Raw genomic sequence first — 15,523 nt, forward strand, 5'->3', positions numbered from 1 at the left:
GTATCAAGGATTTCGCCTATACCTGCTAGATTTCCGTTTTCGGGCTTTCCTTGCTCGACCTTGGGCTGCTTCTGCTCTATTGCGTACGCTCTAGCCGGGGCAGGAAGTCTTGGGCGGTCGGGCTGCTACAGCCGCAGGGGCTGGTTCCGGCTCACTCCCGAGCCTGTAGGTGGCGTTCTCTGCTGCTGACGGAAACCTTGGTGGTTCTGTCTCGATCCGTTTCCCTTGCTCGGACATTCCCTCGAGAAATGACCGCTTCCTCCACAGTTGAAACACCGCGTCGGGTTCGGTCCTCTACACTCCCCGAAATGGTACCTTGTGCAAACGCTGCACTGGGGTGGTCTGGCACGGGGGTCACTCCTTGGGTTGAACGAAGACTGTCCTCCTCCGTACGGTGGCCTGTTCTGAGTGGGGCGGTATCGCTTGTTGTCGTAGGGAACCCTACTCCCCTCCCATCTCCTCTTATCATGGTTGGGTCGCGGGGGGGGCAGTGTCGTCACGGTGTTCCCTACGCTCTTCTCCTTTGGCATTGCTGCCTCTACATCCAAAGCGAGGGCTAACGCCTCGGCGTACGTAAGGGTTCCACGAACTGCCAAAGCCATCCTAATCTCGTGCCTAAGACCTTCACGAAACTTATCGGCCAGTTTCTCGTCAGTATTGGTCTGTTCCGGCACGTAGCGGGTCATGTCACAAAGTGCACGGTCGTACTCGGTTACTGACAGACGTCCTTGGGTGAGATTGTGAAACTCAGCGGCTTTCGCCTTTCGGTAACTCTTGGGTACGTACTTGTCGTAGATCTCAGTCTTGAATTCTTCCCAAGTCATCCCGTCTATACGATCCTGGGACATGGTCTTCAACTTGGTGTCCCACCAAAAGTCGGCAGATCCGGTCAGCTGATGCGTCACGCAGATCATCTTCTCCGCATCGTTACACACTAAGGTCCTAAAGATGCGTTCCAAGGCACGTATCCAAGCTTCAGCTCGGGCAGGTTCACCCATCCCATCGAAGGTAGGAGGCTTCTGGTCAAGGAACAGCTTCACAACTTCCCTGTCCACTTGCGGGGGTGGTGGTGGTGGTGACGGCGGTCTTGGTTGCGTCACACTTTCCTCTACCGAAACCTGGGAGGCACGTCCCTCATTCCTCACGTTACGTCTTGGCGGCATCCTGATTTTTACACTCGAATTGTTAGCGCACTATTTTTCAAGGTAGCGATAGGGTACTTTGAGACAAAGATGTGTATATACAAAGATTTTCATTTGGACTCATTTTCAAGTAGGGTCTAAAGAAAGACCATATAATAACATTTGTGAGGTACACAAGTGCGCAAGAGAGAACATAATAAGGCTGCACCATGAGGTGGTAAGCACTTGAAAATTGATAGAACAAGCAATTATGCTCACTCAATAAGGATGAGGAAGAGTGAAGACGTCTTTTGGCAAACAATAGAACAAAAGGTACGATTTCCCATAAATTTCATAAAGATCTCAAAAGGTCTTGGTACAATGAATAAGAAAAGAAGTGCAAGGAAATTGTGAAAACAACAACGGAATTAAAGGTTCTAGAGTTTCAAAAAATAAACATGGGGAAAAGGGAAAACAAAATCGCTATTTGAGCACTAGCCACTTCTGTTCTCGTCCTCCTCGGGTTCTTCCGACTCTCCAACACTCTCGGCGCTCGAACACTCTCCTCTCTCGAACTGTCCCATCCCCTCGTCTTCCTTCTCGTCACTAAGGGGCGAAGGAATCGAGTTAAGCATCTCCTCGGCCTCTCTTATGATCCTTCGAGGTGCCGAAACGCGCATCCTAAGGGTTCTTCTACGGGGTACGCGAGCAACGTGCGGTTCCTCATCATCGCGATACTTCATTCGGCGTGCTGCTCCTGGCGAGTACCTTTGCGTTGGCGGATGGAGCGGAGGTCCGTCAACTGCGGTCGACATGGCCGGAAGCAAAACTCCCATAAGGCCGACGAAGTCTCCTCGAGGCGTATACTTGGGCGGACTAAACCAGACGTAGGATACTGAGGCCTGGGCGGTCTACTCGCTCCAAGGGGAAGGTAGTATGTGGATAAGTCGCATGATTCCCTCGTGATGGGTAGTCCCGTACGCGTAGGCATCCAGCCAATGACCATAAAAGTCGGTGATGAAGTTCAGAAGGAACTGCTCTCCGTCCCATTCCATCTCTCTAAAGCGCTCTACCGGAAAGTTCCTATTCTTGGCATAACGGTTGCGCATAAGGGCGTGATAGGGTTGGACCATCTACAAAAGGGAAAAAGGAACAAGTCAGCACCATCACCAAAGTGGAAAAGAATAGATAGTGCGTGATCTCAAATGGTGCTGCGAAAGTGGATAAGAGTCAAAAGATGGTAGTTCAAAACGTTGCGTCCAAGGTTCTCGTCCCTAGATAACTAATCGTGCGTTTTCCGTTCACGTTTCGTCGAGTCTTCTTGTACACAAACGGCCTTAAGCTAGTTCTTTCGCGTTTCTAGAGTTGGTTCACGCGCTGTGATCGTTTCGCTAAAGCATACTAGGTTCGAAAGTCCAAGTCTAGGCATCACAACAAGCCAACATAGTCTCAAACAATCACATTCGCATTTCAAGTTCTCATACAACATTCATCAAACATTCAAGAAGCATCGCTTCGCATTCATAAAATTCTTAACACATAAGGCATGCTTTTCACAAGTTCTCCTATTCAACATATCCTCATTAGGAAAACGTTACTTCTCATTCACAGCGTTTCCAAAAGCATCAAGTTTCAAACATAAATCACAAAATATTTAGTACCTCTTTCTTCGCGGTTGAATGATACGAGTTGCGGTGTTGAGCTATTCCACATTTTTATTTATTAATGACACGACTACAAAGACAACCTAAAGTTCGAAAAGACTCTTGGGTCTAGAGCGGAAAGAACTGAGGCTCTGATACCAACTGTAACAGCCCGCCCTCCTAAGGTACAATAAATGCGGCGAACTGCTACCCAACCGACTCCAAAGAGGTAAATATAGGCCAGGGTTACATTTAGAGAGAAATATCAGAGTAATTAATAGTAAAGACTTGACCTAGAAATTTTAAAGAAAGAATATGTCATAAATGGTTCAAAGGTCTTAAATGTACGACATGGTATCCCAGACAAAATCACAAGAAAAGGGCTAAGGCCACAAACAAAAGTAAGACGCAAATATCCCAAAGGAAATTCCAAAGAGTATCAAAAATTCAGCGGAAAACGACCAAGAGAGAAGCATAGCTATGTATGGTGACACAACTACACTTAGAGTTCAACACATCCATGGTTATTAATTAAGCTGCTCAACACCCGCCACCGCTCGTCATCATTCAACCTGCACATAAGGAAAAACACATGCAGGGCTGAGTATTTTGAAATACTCAGTGAGCTCATTGCCAAAACATTTTATTTAATAAGTTATGCCACCCTTACCAAGTGAACTCGAGTTTTAAGCAGTTAAGAGAAATATCACGAGTATCACAAAATATTTTCCATAGACTGGCCAGTCAAAATAACTCCCCATTTTCTCATCAAATTCCACAATCACATATCACAATCTTTCCATGGTGCGACGAAAGCGTGGCCACGCTTTTCGCCCACGAGACCGGCCGACTAGCTAGGACGGCTCCCGATCCCCTCGTGTACACAGCCTGGTAGGGTTTGCGGCCCATACTCAGACCCGAATTCGTATATCATATCCATAGCCCTATAGCCCAATGGAGCGAACTCACAAACTAGGCATCAGGCACACAATCTCACAATAAAACAAACATAGGCATGGCATAACAGTTAAACCACCCTTATAGCTCCGATAATTATCTTTGACAAAATAAAAGAGAGTTTTTGAGAGTAAAGCCCACCTTGACTGCTTAGATTTCAAGTAGTTTCGCTTTTCCCGTTATCTGGCTTCGCAACCGAGGTTTCACCTTTAAATTCACATAGGCACGTATTCACAAATTAGGTTCAATTATAAATTCTTAACTTATGCATGTCTCGTTACTTCTCTCTTTCCCAACGATTCAACTAACTCTTCATAACCTATAGATTTCAAGTCACACTCACCATGAATTACTAATTCCAAGTCATGCTTCTCATACATATATTTCTTAGCGTCTCAACCCTAGATCTATCATCATATATCATACAAAGTATTTAGCCATCAAGCACATACTACACAACACACACCTCAATACACACACACCACACGCATAATACACACACACGGCACACACACACACCTCACCCTCTCGGCACACACACACACACACACACACACACATGTTCCCATATCTCTTCTTATCCCTTTTTCTCTCAATTAATATGCATGACGGTTCAAGAACACCGATTAAGTCGGTTGGAAGAAAAAGAAAAGGAGAGGTATAAGAAGAACAACATAACTCTTAAACGAAAGTACCTTTTTAGAGAAAATCAATCGGTAGAAACAAAGTATAGGCTTGGTTCTTCAATATCCACGGATTAAACTTCGATTTCTTCTCAAAAGATGAAGGATTTATGGAGTAAAGTGGAAGAAAATTGAGAGAGCATATGGGGGAGGGATTTTCGAAAACTATGGGGGCTAGGGTTGGGGTTGGTTCTTATTTATAGAGTCCAATGAGATCTTTAGGTAATAAGAATAGAATATTTGGTAAGATCTCATTCTCCATAAATTAAATAAAATGATATAATATTTGTGAAGTAGGGAAGAAGAATTAACAAAAATAGACTAGGGCAAATCCCCATTATTTTCGAAAATAATGCTTTCCATAAAGCCAAGATTTTGTTTTGGTATTTTCCCATATAGAATAAGATATTATGGAGCAAGATAAAAATAAGGAAAATCCTCCATGGAACAAGGTAATAGGCGATTTCTAGCCTATTTAAACAAGGTATGGATTTTGACTATTAATTAAAATAAGGTATGGTAAGGTTCTCTTGAAATATGGAAAGATTTGGTAGAATAATTAAATTCTAGGTATGGAAGGAAATTAAGTAAGGGATCAAATAAAATCAATTAAATTCATTCCTTCCCAACTATAGTGATTTTCGAAAATCACTATGAAATAAGGGGGCTCGATTTTTGTGTTTCTAAACAAGGAAATAATTGGCTCTTAGAACTTGATTTAAATAAATATCCCAAGGATTAAATTAAATCCGGAAAAATAGAAATCCTCCACAAAAGGGGCTAGGGTTCGAAATTCACAAGAATTAGGGTGACAAGTATTTATGGAAATTTTCTCCAACATTCTCACTCACCCTTAAACAATTAAATTGCCACATAAACAATAAATAAAACACATGCCACATCATCAAATCAACAAGTTTGACTTTTCAAACTTTCAACATAGACTCATCTCACGAAATTAAAGCATTCTCGATTCCACGTCAACAACAATTAATTCTAGGGCTCTAAGATTAGGGTTTTAAATTCCGGGGCGTTACATTCCGTCTCAACCCCTGTGGATCCAAAGGTGCAAAGACGGGGAAGAAATCTGCAACATTGGGAACTCCCATATACCTTGAGAAGGCCTTAACATGCTCTTCGAATTCATTATGTATAACACCGAATTGGATGATTTCAATGGAGAAAAGGGTAGAAAAAATGAGGTTTAAAATAGTGGTGAAGGCGGATTCTCCGACGTTCATAGGGAGGCCCTCTCCACTGCACATGTTGATATATTCGTTGAGCTTCCGCAGCCTCTCTCGCCGGATATCTTGAGTGGCTTGGAGAGCTTGATTGGAGACCAGTTTCTCTCTGTATATTCGCCGGATCTTTTTCCATATGTCTGAAGCGGCGGGTTGCATGGCCATCGAGACGTCGCCGTGGCCGTGCACGCACACTTGTTTGGGAGTGAAGGGCGTCGAGAAGACGTGGCCGTGTCTTTGAAGGACTTCTTTAGCCGTCTCGGGCGATGAGGCAACGACGACGGATTGGTTCCCGAGCTTGAGGAACATCAAGGGGCCGTATGTTTTGGAGAGGTTAGCGAAGGATTTGTGGGGGTTTGGGCCAAGTTGTAGCATGTTTCCGATGATCGGAAGACAAGGCGGCCCCGGTGGGAGCTTGTGTAGCTGCCGCCGCCTTGAGTCGGACCACCTTGTGTAGATGAGCCATGCGGCTACCAAGGCAAGGGAAACAAGAACCGAAGCTTGCATTTTTTTGTTTGTTTTGTTTAGGGTTGTTGTATGTCTATCTTTCCTAGGAGATTTGAATTATATAGACATTGGTAACCAATGCCGGTCAAATTTGAAATTAAAAAATTTAATTATCTTGGGCATGTTTGGTAATCTAGATATACCAAGAAAAAATGGAATTGTTTTTTACTGTATCTGTTTGGTACAAAGCGAGTGCTAATTTTTTTAGGCCCGTGCAAATTTTCCTTTTTCTACTTAGTTACACCATGTTTTCCACCACTACCCCTCCCATGTTCTCCCTCTCCTCTTCTTCCCTATCGACAGCCCACCCTCTCTCTCAATTTCTGGCTGGGTTTGCAAGTTCGAGCCCGACGGAAATGTTTCCAAAAGACCGGCAGCTTCGTTTCTCCCTAATTCTTCCGGCGATTCCTTCACCGCATCGATCTTCAAATGCTGAGATATGGTTACTGTGCAGCCGGCAGGGGATGCACATTTTATTAGTATTTCTGTTTGCTTTAAACCTCATTTCGTGGATTTGACCACCCGATTCTCCCTCACGATCGCTTCCCGGCGCAGAAAAGGTCTTCCATCGGAATCTGGATTGACCTACCTTCCTTCGATTTTATCGTTGATGAATCTGGGTTTAATTCCCTTTTATTTCATTTCGTTTTTCAAATATATACAAAATACTACTCCCTCCGTCCCGGAGTATTAGACTCACTTATTTTGGGCACATGATTTAAGGAGTTGATATTTAAATAGTTAAAGTGGAGAGAGTAAAATATGAGAGAGGGAAAAAGTAGGGAAGAAAAGCGAGAAAAAAGTAAGTGGAGAATAAAATAAGATAGATGTTTTTTGCTAAAAAAAGAAATGAGTCTAATATGTTCGGACATCCCAAAAAGAAAAGTTTGGTCTAATACCTTGGGACAGAGGGAGCAGTAGTTTTCATCTTTTACATGTGTTTTAAATATTTTGGGTTTCATTGAAATTTGCAATTTGTGTAGATAATGACTTGATAATAATTAATAATAATTTGGTGAAAGATGCAGAAGGTGAAAATGAAAATGGCAGAAGACAAACAATCCAATGGAAATTGCAGCAGAACATAGTAGGAATTCGGATTTTTTTGTTTCATTCAAGACTTCATTTATAATTAGTAATTTAATAAATTAATTTACTAATCTAGTACTAATTCCTAATATAATAAACACATAAGAAGGAACTACGTTTACATCTCGAACAATTTTGTCATTTTGCGTGTTATCAAAATATGCTTTCTTAGACACAATATGGTGGATCAAATAACGATAATTAAATCTTATACTTGTATATCCAAACATAAAGCCCATATTTGGTAGCTTGATGTGCATATCTTCGCATAAAGTCATATTAACCACAAATCCACCCTTAAAGATTGAACTGAAGATCAAATTAGAGCCACTCATTTTTCTTAATCTTATGGTTATGATTAATTTACAATTAATTTAATATTTTATTAAATAAAAACTTTTTTTTTAGATTTTTTAATTTTTTTAAATTTTTAAAATTTTTATTTATTTTTATCTTTTTTAATTTTTTTTTATTCGATAAAAACTTGCTGGAGTAAATAATGAACTATATTCACTACATAATGAACTAAATGAATGTATGTTATGAACTTATTACTTCATTCAGTCGTGCTATTACTTCATTATGTTAGTTTATTACTTCATTTATTCATGCTATTACTTCATTCTATTAGTTTATTACTTCATTCAGTCATGCTATTACTTCATTCCATTAGTTATTACTTCATAATGTGTTATGGCATAATTATCTTTCAGTTGTGTTTAGGGTTATTACTTCATTCCGTTAGTTTATTACTTCATTCAGTCATGTTATTGTTATGAGCTTATTACTTTATTCCGTTAGTTTATTACTTCATTTATTCATGCTATTACTTCATTCTGTTAGTTTATTACTTCATTCAGTGATGTTATTACTTCATTCCATTAATTTATTACTTCATAATTTGTTATGACATAATTATCTTTCAGTTGGGTTTAGGGTTATTACTTCATTCCGTTAGTTTATCACTTCATTCAATCATGTTATTACTTCATTCTATTAGTTTAGTACTTCATTCCGTTAGTTTATCACTTCATTCCGTTAGTTTATCACTTCATTCTGTTAGTTTATTACTTCATTCAGTTATGTTATTACTTCATTTCATTAGTTTACTACTTCAATTCATTAGTTTATTACTTCATTTTATTAGTTTATTACTTCATAATGTGTTATGACATAATTATCTTTCGGTTGAAGTAAATTCAGTATATAATGAATACAAAAAATTACTTCATAACATACATTCAATTAGTTCATTATGTAGTGAATATAGTTCATTATTTACCCCAACAAGTTTTTATCGAATAAAAAAATAATTTTAAAAAAAATTCTAATTTTTTTTTGTCTTGATAAGAGAATGTAGGTAAAACACCCAGCACATACAGCTTACTAAACTCGTTTAGGAATTCGTAAGGACATTCATTCCTTCGTCCAGAGAATGTAGGTAAAACACCCAGCACATTTGTCTTGATATCAATAGAGCTCTGCTGGTTCGAGACTATGGCATGGGCGGGTTCACCGTCCAGATGCGCGGTGAGTGAACCTATCTCCGGGTCGGGATCCTCCTCGGTTTCGGAGTGCTCTGTTTCTGTAGACGACTTCGGGTCCTCTCCTCCTGACGAGTTCCACTCCTTCTCACTTTCTGATTCGAATGGAAATGGATCTACTATCGTAAACCATGATCTGGTGGTGATGGTGGATGTTGATTCCTTAACTGCCACCTGACTTGAGCGTCCCTCGACCCAGACGGGTTACTCCAGTTCCCAAATCGTGAGCCCTTGCTCATAAACTGTCAAGAAAAACAAATAACAGAAATTAAAACTATATACACCAAATCCTCAAACACGTAAACAAACTACGCCATCCATCCCCTTCGAACCGGCTGTTAGGTTTGGTATACTGAAAAGCATGTTTCGAGCAAGATTCGCTCGAATAGAATCTTGCTTGTATACGTAAAACTCTATAATCCACTTGTAACCCGATTCAGTATTATTCGAGCAGTTTTGCACGAATAGAATCAGTATATTATTACATTGTGTTTGCTTGTGCATTTATAAGATGTTTTATAAACATTTAAATGTATAAGAAGCAAACAAAGTCTAAGTCTTTTGCTTAGTAGACTGGTTGTGGGCGTCGTCCACTTTAAGGTAACACAGTCGGTTCTATGCAATGCTTTGCAAAAGAAAAAGAAGAATTTCACAACCCAGATAGGCTAGACTACCTATCGTGAAAGGTTGCAATGTTAGTCCGATTATTTCTAAGCCTTTCTGAAATAAGATGACGTTGGTGTGGTATAGCACTGAATGGATCTAACAGCAAGACGTGTCTTTATGCTATCTACTGAAAGACTAGGTCTTGATAAAATACTATTTCTTAATCTACATACGTTAGCATTGAGCATACGGTATTGATTATGCACTACTTTGACTTATCAAATGGTGCGGGTTTTTCGCAACCCAATAATCCTGATATATTGGGTAGTGGTGATTAATATCTAGCGGTGCTAGGATTGCTATTATGTTGAATCGTGCACGAGGTGAGTCTCGTTTGATAATGTCCTCAAGAGGAGTTTGAACAAGGTTTTATTATTCGGAAAACTGGCCAGTTGGAGTTTTATTACTCTATGAATAATAAATAAGTGTTTCTTGCTAAGTCCACTCTTGGAATTAATAAGATGTTAATTAATTAAGTCCATAGCAGACATTAATTAATTAATGGACATTTATATCTTAAGTGCGGGAAATAAATAATATAAATAATGGAAACCCGGATTACTTGTAATTTCGGATTTGGATGGGGAGTGCAATATTACTTCTGTAGTGGCTGCTCGTAATATTCCAATATAAGCTTGTATTAAATTGTGGGTTCAATTTAATTAGTAAAAAGCTAATTGGGAGAGCCCATATCCAAAACCTTCTATAGATCCCTGTCTGGGCCCAAAAGGAACTTAATATAAATAGGAGAATAAAGGAGACATAATGATCACAATTTTTATTCTCAAAATTTTCGAAAATTTCGAACTCTCCAACTGTGGAGGATTTCAAATTCTTCACCTTTTCCCAAAAGGATTTCTTTTGTCTTCTTTATTTAAGTCCTAGTATTTTGGTAAGATCAGCCCACCCTGATATCGAGATACAGTTCGGGAACCAGTCAGAAGATCCATGGTCTAGTATTGAAGATCATCACGTGGAGAAGGCGCGAGCAATCGTCGATTCTTTGGAGAATCAAATCGGTAACTCTAAACCGTAGAAATCATGTTTAAGATTTATATTTTCTAAGCATGAATTATTTGCGTTCTAACATGCAATTATCTGTTTAACATGTGAATTGATTAATCGCATAATCAGTCAAATAAATCCTTATCTGATTTATTTGTTTTGTAGTACAAGTCTTCCGCTGTGCAAGGGGCACCAAACCCCAGCAATTGGTATCAGAGCCAATTAATTGGCTCTTATTATGTGGATTAATATCATGTTATGTGAATTGCTTGAATGTATGAATTTCTTTGTTAGGTTTGTGTTTTTGTTTTTCGTCAAACTGGAAAAACACAAAGTACGGAGAAAAAGTTAAATGTTTTTCAATCAATTGAGCTGTGCAACATGTAATCATGTACACGTGATATCTCCAACATATATCATTACTTGATTTAGTTGACTATCTTGTTTTGCCTTACGTGAATTTTAAATTCGGAGTCGGCAATTCAAGAATTGCACAGCGGCGATCCGCGCGAGAGCAGCGCCGGCGGCTGCGGTGAAGCAGCAACAGTTGCAATTCGAGTGGGAGCCCTTTGTGGGCGGTTTCCCGATCTCGGAAAAACACCGAGACAGCAGCGCTGGAGGGTGCAGCAGCAGCGGGGATCGGGCAGCGGCGGGTACGTCGACGCAGCGACAGCAGCGTCGGTATCACGCAGTGCAGCGCCGGAGCTGCGACATCGACGCAGCAGCGTCGAAGGAGTCGAGCAGCAGCCGCTGAGATGAGAAACGAGGAGGCTGCAGCGACGTCGCAACAGCGACGATGCAGTGACCGCAACGTCGACATCGTCCAGCGGGCACCCCGGCGATGCGAGTGGGAGCCTCCCTACGGCGGCAGCCCGGACTCGTGCTATGTCACCGTGCATGGTTCGGTGAAGATTGTTTCCAAATTTGATTAGGAAGGATTCAATTTTGGAAATAATTCAAGATTTATTTTAGAATCAAGATTTGAATATATCTTGTGGATTTTATATATTATATTAGATTTGATTTTGTATTAAATCAAGGATTAATTATAGATTTTATCCTTATTTTATGGATTTGTAGGGATTTAAATCCTAGATGAATCCTAGCTAAATTTGGATAATGAGAATCTAATTTTTATCTATATTCTATGGATTTGTATGGATTTATTCCTAGACAAATCTTAGTTGGATTTAGATAATAATAATATTATTTTATTCTTATCCTATGAGTTTATATGAATTTATTCATAGATAAATTCTAGATGGATTTGGATAGTGATAATGTGATATTTTATTCTTATCTTATAGATTTATATGGATTTATTCCTAGATAAATCTTGGATAGATTTGAATAATTATAATATAATATTATCGTATTCTATGGATTTATATGGATTTAATCCAAGATAAATCCTAGATGAATTAGGATAAACATTTATATTAATTTATTTTATCCTATGGATTTGAATAGATTTAATTCTATTGAGACAAATCTTAGATGGATTAAAATAAGTATTAATCCAAGTTATCCTTATCTTTTGGATTTATGTCCTAGATAGATTAGGATGTTAATGATATATAAGAAATCCTTATTTAATTGGATTTAGATAAATTTATTTATCTAAGAAATCCTAAGTAATGTTTGATATATTCTGGATGTCTATTCTAAATAGAATTAAGATTTGTATAAATCTTGATTGATTGGATTTTATTTTTATCTTAGGGATTATGATGGAAGTGTTTCTATCTAGTAATATCATAGTACGATTTAAATAATGATAATCCTAGATCAACGAATTGTAGGATTTGATTTTATCGAAATAAAATCTAAAATAATCCTAAATGGATTTAGATAGTTGACTCTATCTTGATAAATCCTAAATGAATTTGGATAATTATTATCTAAGATAAAACTTAATTATTTAATTGATTCTGCCTTGACTAGATTAAATATTTTTTGATAATTATCATGTGCGTTTAAATGCCATGCATTAAATGGATTTATCTGTTTATTTGGTGTTTATCTATTTTAAGTGGATTATCTGCTTTATCTGCTTATGTGATAATTATGCAAAAACCATATAAAAATATCTAAGTGATGATTACAACAAGTGCGTTGTATATGGTCTCCATCGGTTGGTTTGCAAATTTGTGAAGCTAGTTTCTAATATTATCGCCACCCATGCTGTGGGGACAATAATCCTAAGAAATAGCAAGTTCATAAGGGCAGACTTCTCAAAAATAAATAGTATGAACTAGAAAGTAGTTTTTAATATTATCGCCACCCATGCTGTGGGGACAATAATCCTAAGAAATTACAAGTTTCAGAAGTTCAAACAGAATTTATGAGATAGCTTGGTTTTGTTATCAACACATGAGCATTGTTATGGGAGTGTGTTGTAGAAACAAGATTCTGTAATGCTAAATCTGATGGTCGTGCTTAGGCAACATTTGGCGGCCATGCCGTGCTGCGGTCTCTGGACTATTCGTCGGTGTTGTGACCAGTAAAAATGCTAAAATTTTAATGCGTATTGACCTCTGCTTGAGGGTACAAAATTTTAATTTTACAGTTGCAAGATACATAATTGTTTTGTGGTTATTTGCGATTATGTATTGAGCATGAGTATGTGATAATAAGTTTATTTGCCAAATCTTCATTATGTCATTCAATATTTGTCTGCGATCCTTAAAGAAAGTAAACTCGAATGCCTAAATTAAGTAGACCGGAAACGAAAATGGATATGATTCTCATCGCTGAAAGCTTGGAGTTTATACTCAATGATTCATGTCCTCCAATTCCTCGACATAATTCCACGAAGAATGTTCGAGAATGCATTATGCATGCACTTGACAAGTTCTTTGAGGAATAAGGTCAAGCTATTTTCCTTTAAGTAGCTCGACAAGTCTTGGTTAATGACGATGAAAGATGGATATCAATAGAATCTGTCAAGATGATTCGATTGGAATATCCTAGAGTGACAGAATGTTTTTGAGGATCTTTTGATCACTCAAATAGTTTCTGACACAAGTCATCGCCTAGAGTAATAAGAAATGGCTACAAGAAGGTTTAACTGAAAAGTAGAAAATCTTCAGAATAATAGTCGTTATATTACTGTTAGAGGAAAGTAACATGATAGATGACAAATTCATAAAGGGTGCATTTTTCCTAAGTCCCAGTTCATTTGAACAAAAGACGAGATATGGAAATGGGAGAGCCTGAATTGTCATCAAAGTTTGTTTTAAGCGAGTGAAGATGCTTTGTAAGTTGGATTGACCTCTTTTAAAGAAGGACAATGACTTACATGACAATGCAACTTCTAAGTAAGAGATCTTGATCCAGTTAGGCTTTTGTTGCAGTGGGAGCTATTCTGCTAAGTTATTGTTTTATGGTTGATGCTTAAGGCATCATAGTATTAAAATAATATAAGTGCGACATGGTTGAGTATTCAACAACACATCAACTTCTTAATTATTGATGATAAGGTATTTATGGCTCTTAGTCTTAAGGCCAAGAAAATACTTAGCAATTGTTCGAACTGATCTAGACTATCAAGATTTTAACATTTCGTTAAATAGCTTGAGAGTTGAGAAAGTTTATTTGATGCACTATGAGTTAGAATCATTTGATTTTTCAAGAGATTCAGAATACTTATAGAAGTGCAACATAGAAAGACTAGCAAGTCTCAATGGTTTACACCATAAGGAGACGAGCAAAGGGTTATGATCAGTAGTGGGAGTTTAATCTCCATTAACGAATCCAAGCATTCATCTAATGAATGGGATAGTTATCTAAGAAGGAATCGAAGTCTTTCTAAGACAATTTTGATTAAGTGACGAGTTGTACTCATTAAGATCTTATCATTGATGGGATAAACATTAAAGAAACTACCAACATCAGTACCTTCTACAAAACACGAGTTGTGGACTAGAGCGTCTCTAGTCTAGCACTTCCCAAGGTGTAATGTTGTTCCAACACGTGTTGGAAAAGTGTCCAAGAAATTGGAGTTGTGTACTGAGGCATGTTTTAAGGTTTGTCCCAAATGATGTAAGATTATAAGTTCTGTAGTCTTCAAAGATATAATTCTTGTATGAAGATCATGAGATGAACTACAAGCCTAACAGCGTGATGACTCTCAAAATAAAGAGAGAGATATCAGATTTTCCACATTACCAAGAAGTCATACCATTAGAAACTTTTGCACTAATAAAATCAACTTCAGTACCTAAGATTGTAAGAACCATGTTGTAGTGGGAGCGTTCCACTGGAACACAACAAGTTCATGGGTCTAAGAGTGTCGTAAGACTCAGTCTTAGATTAACTTGAACATAATCCCTTTAACTACTATGTAGTATTGGTTAATTTGGATAACCATCTTTGAAAGATGATAGATTCCATATTACAATCTAAGATAGAAAACATATTTTACAAGACTTGCAATACTACCTACAGGCTGTGTCAGTCAGTGGGAGCTAGCATCTTTGCAAATGTAAATGTGGATCTCAAATGGCTAGACAATGACAATGGGTTATGCCCAAAGAGAATTCTCTTCTCGCTATCGTTGTGCCAGGATTTATTCGATCATATTGTCTATTAGAACTTACATAAATTAGAATGTATGTATTATGATTGTCAAGACAGCCTTCTATAAATAGAAGTCTTGAGAAAATCATCTACTAGAACATTCTAATGGATATGTAATTAAGGGCAAGAAACGCATGATTGGAAGCTAATATAGACCTCGTGGTCTTAGGCAAGCATCTAAATCAGAGTATATGTGTTTTATCGAAATTGTCAAATATTTAGAATTTGACTTGTGTCCTTAACAGTGCTGTAAGCACAAGGAAGTTGAAAGTGCATTACATATGGTATTATTGGTACTCTACGATGATGAAATCTACAAAAGTTGAAAACAACTAAGATTGACATCTGGCGTAGGAAACTGGTTGTCTGCCCAGTTTAAGATAAAGGATTTAAGAGAAACTAATTACATTCTTAGCATCTACGTCCTTTTAAGATTGCTAGAAAGAATGTTGAGATTCTCTTAGGAATCCTATATCTACACATTGC

General features: G+C 38.2%; 1 pseudogene; it reads right to left on the reverse strand.

The window, feature by feature from the left end:
- Positions 1 to 5,414: 5,414 nt before the first annotated feature.
- On the reverse strand, positions 5,415 to 6,152 carry LOC125202849 (11-hydroxysugiol 20-monooxygenase pseudogene; annotated as a pseudogene).
- Between the last annotated feature and the right edge of the window lie 9,371 nt (positions 6,153 to 15,523).

The sequence above is a fragment of the Salvia hispanica genome, chromosome 1 (assembly GCF_029641045.1).
Source record: "Salvia hispanica isolate PSC_SH4W2 chromosome 1, Shi_PSC_v1, whole genome shotgun sequence".
NCBI lineage: Eukaryota > Viridiplantae > Streptophyta > Magnoliopsida > Lamiales > Lamiaceae > Salvia > Salvia hispanica.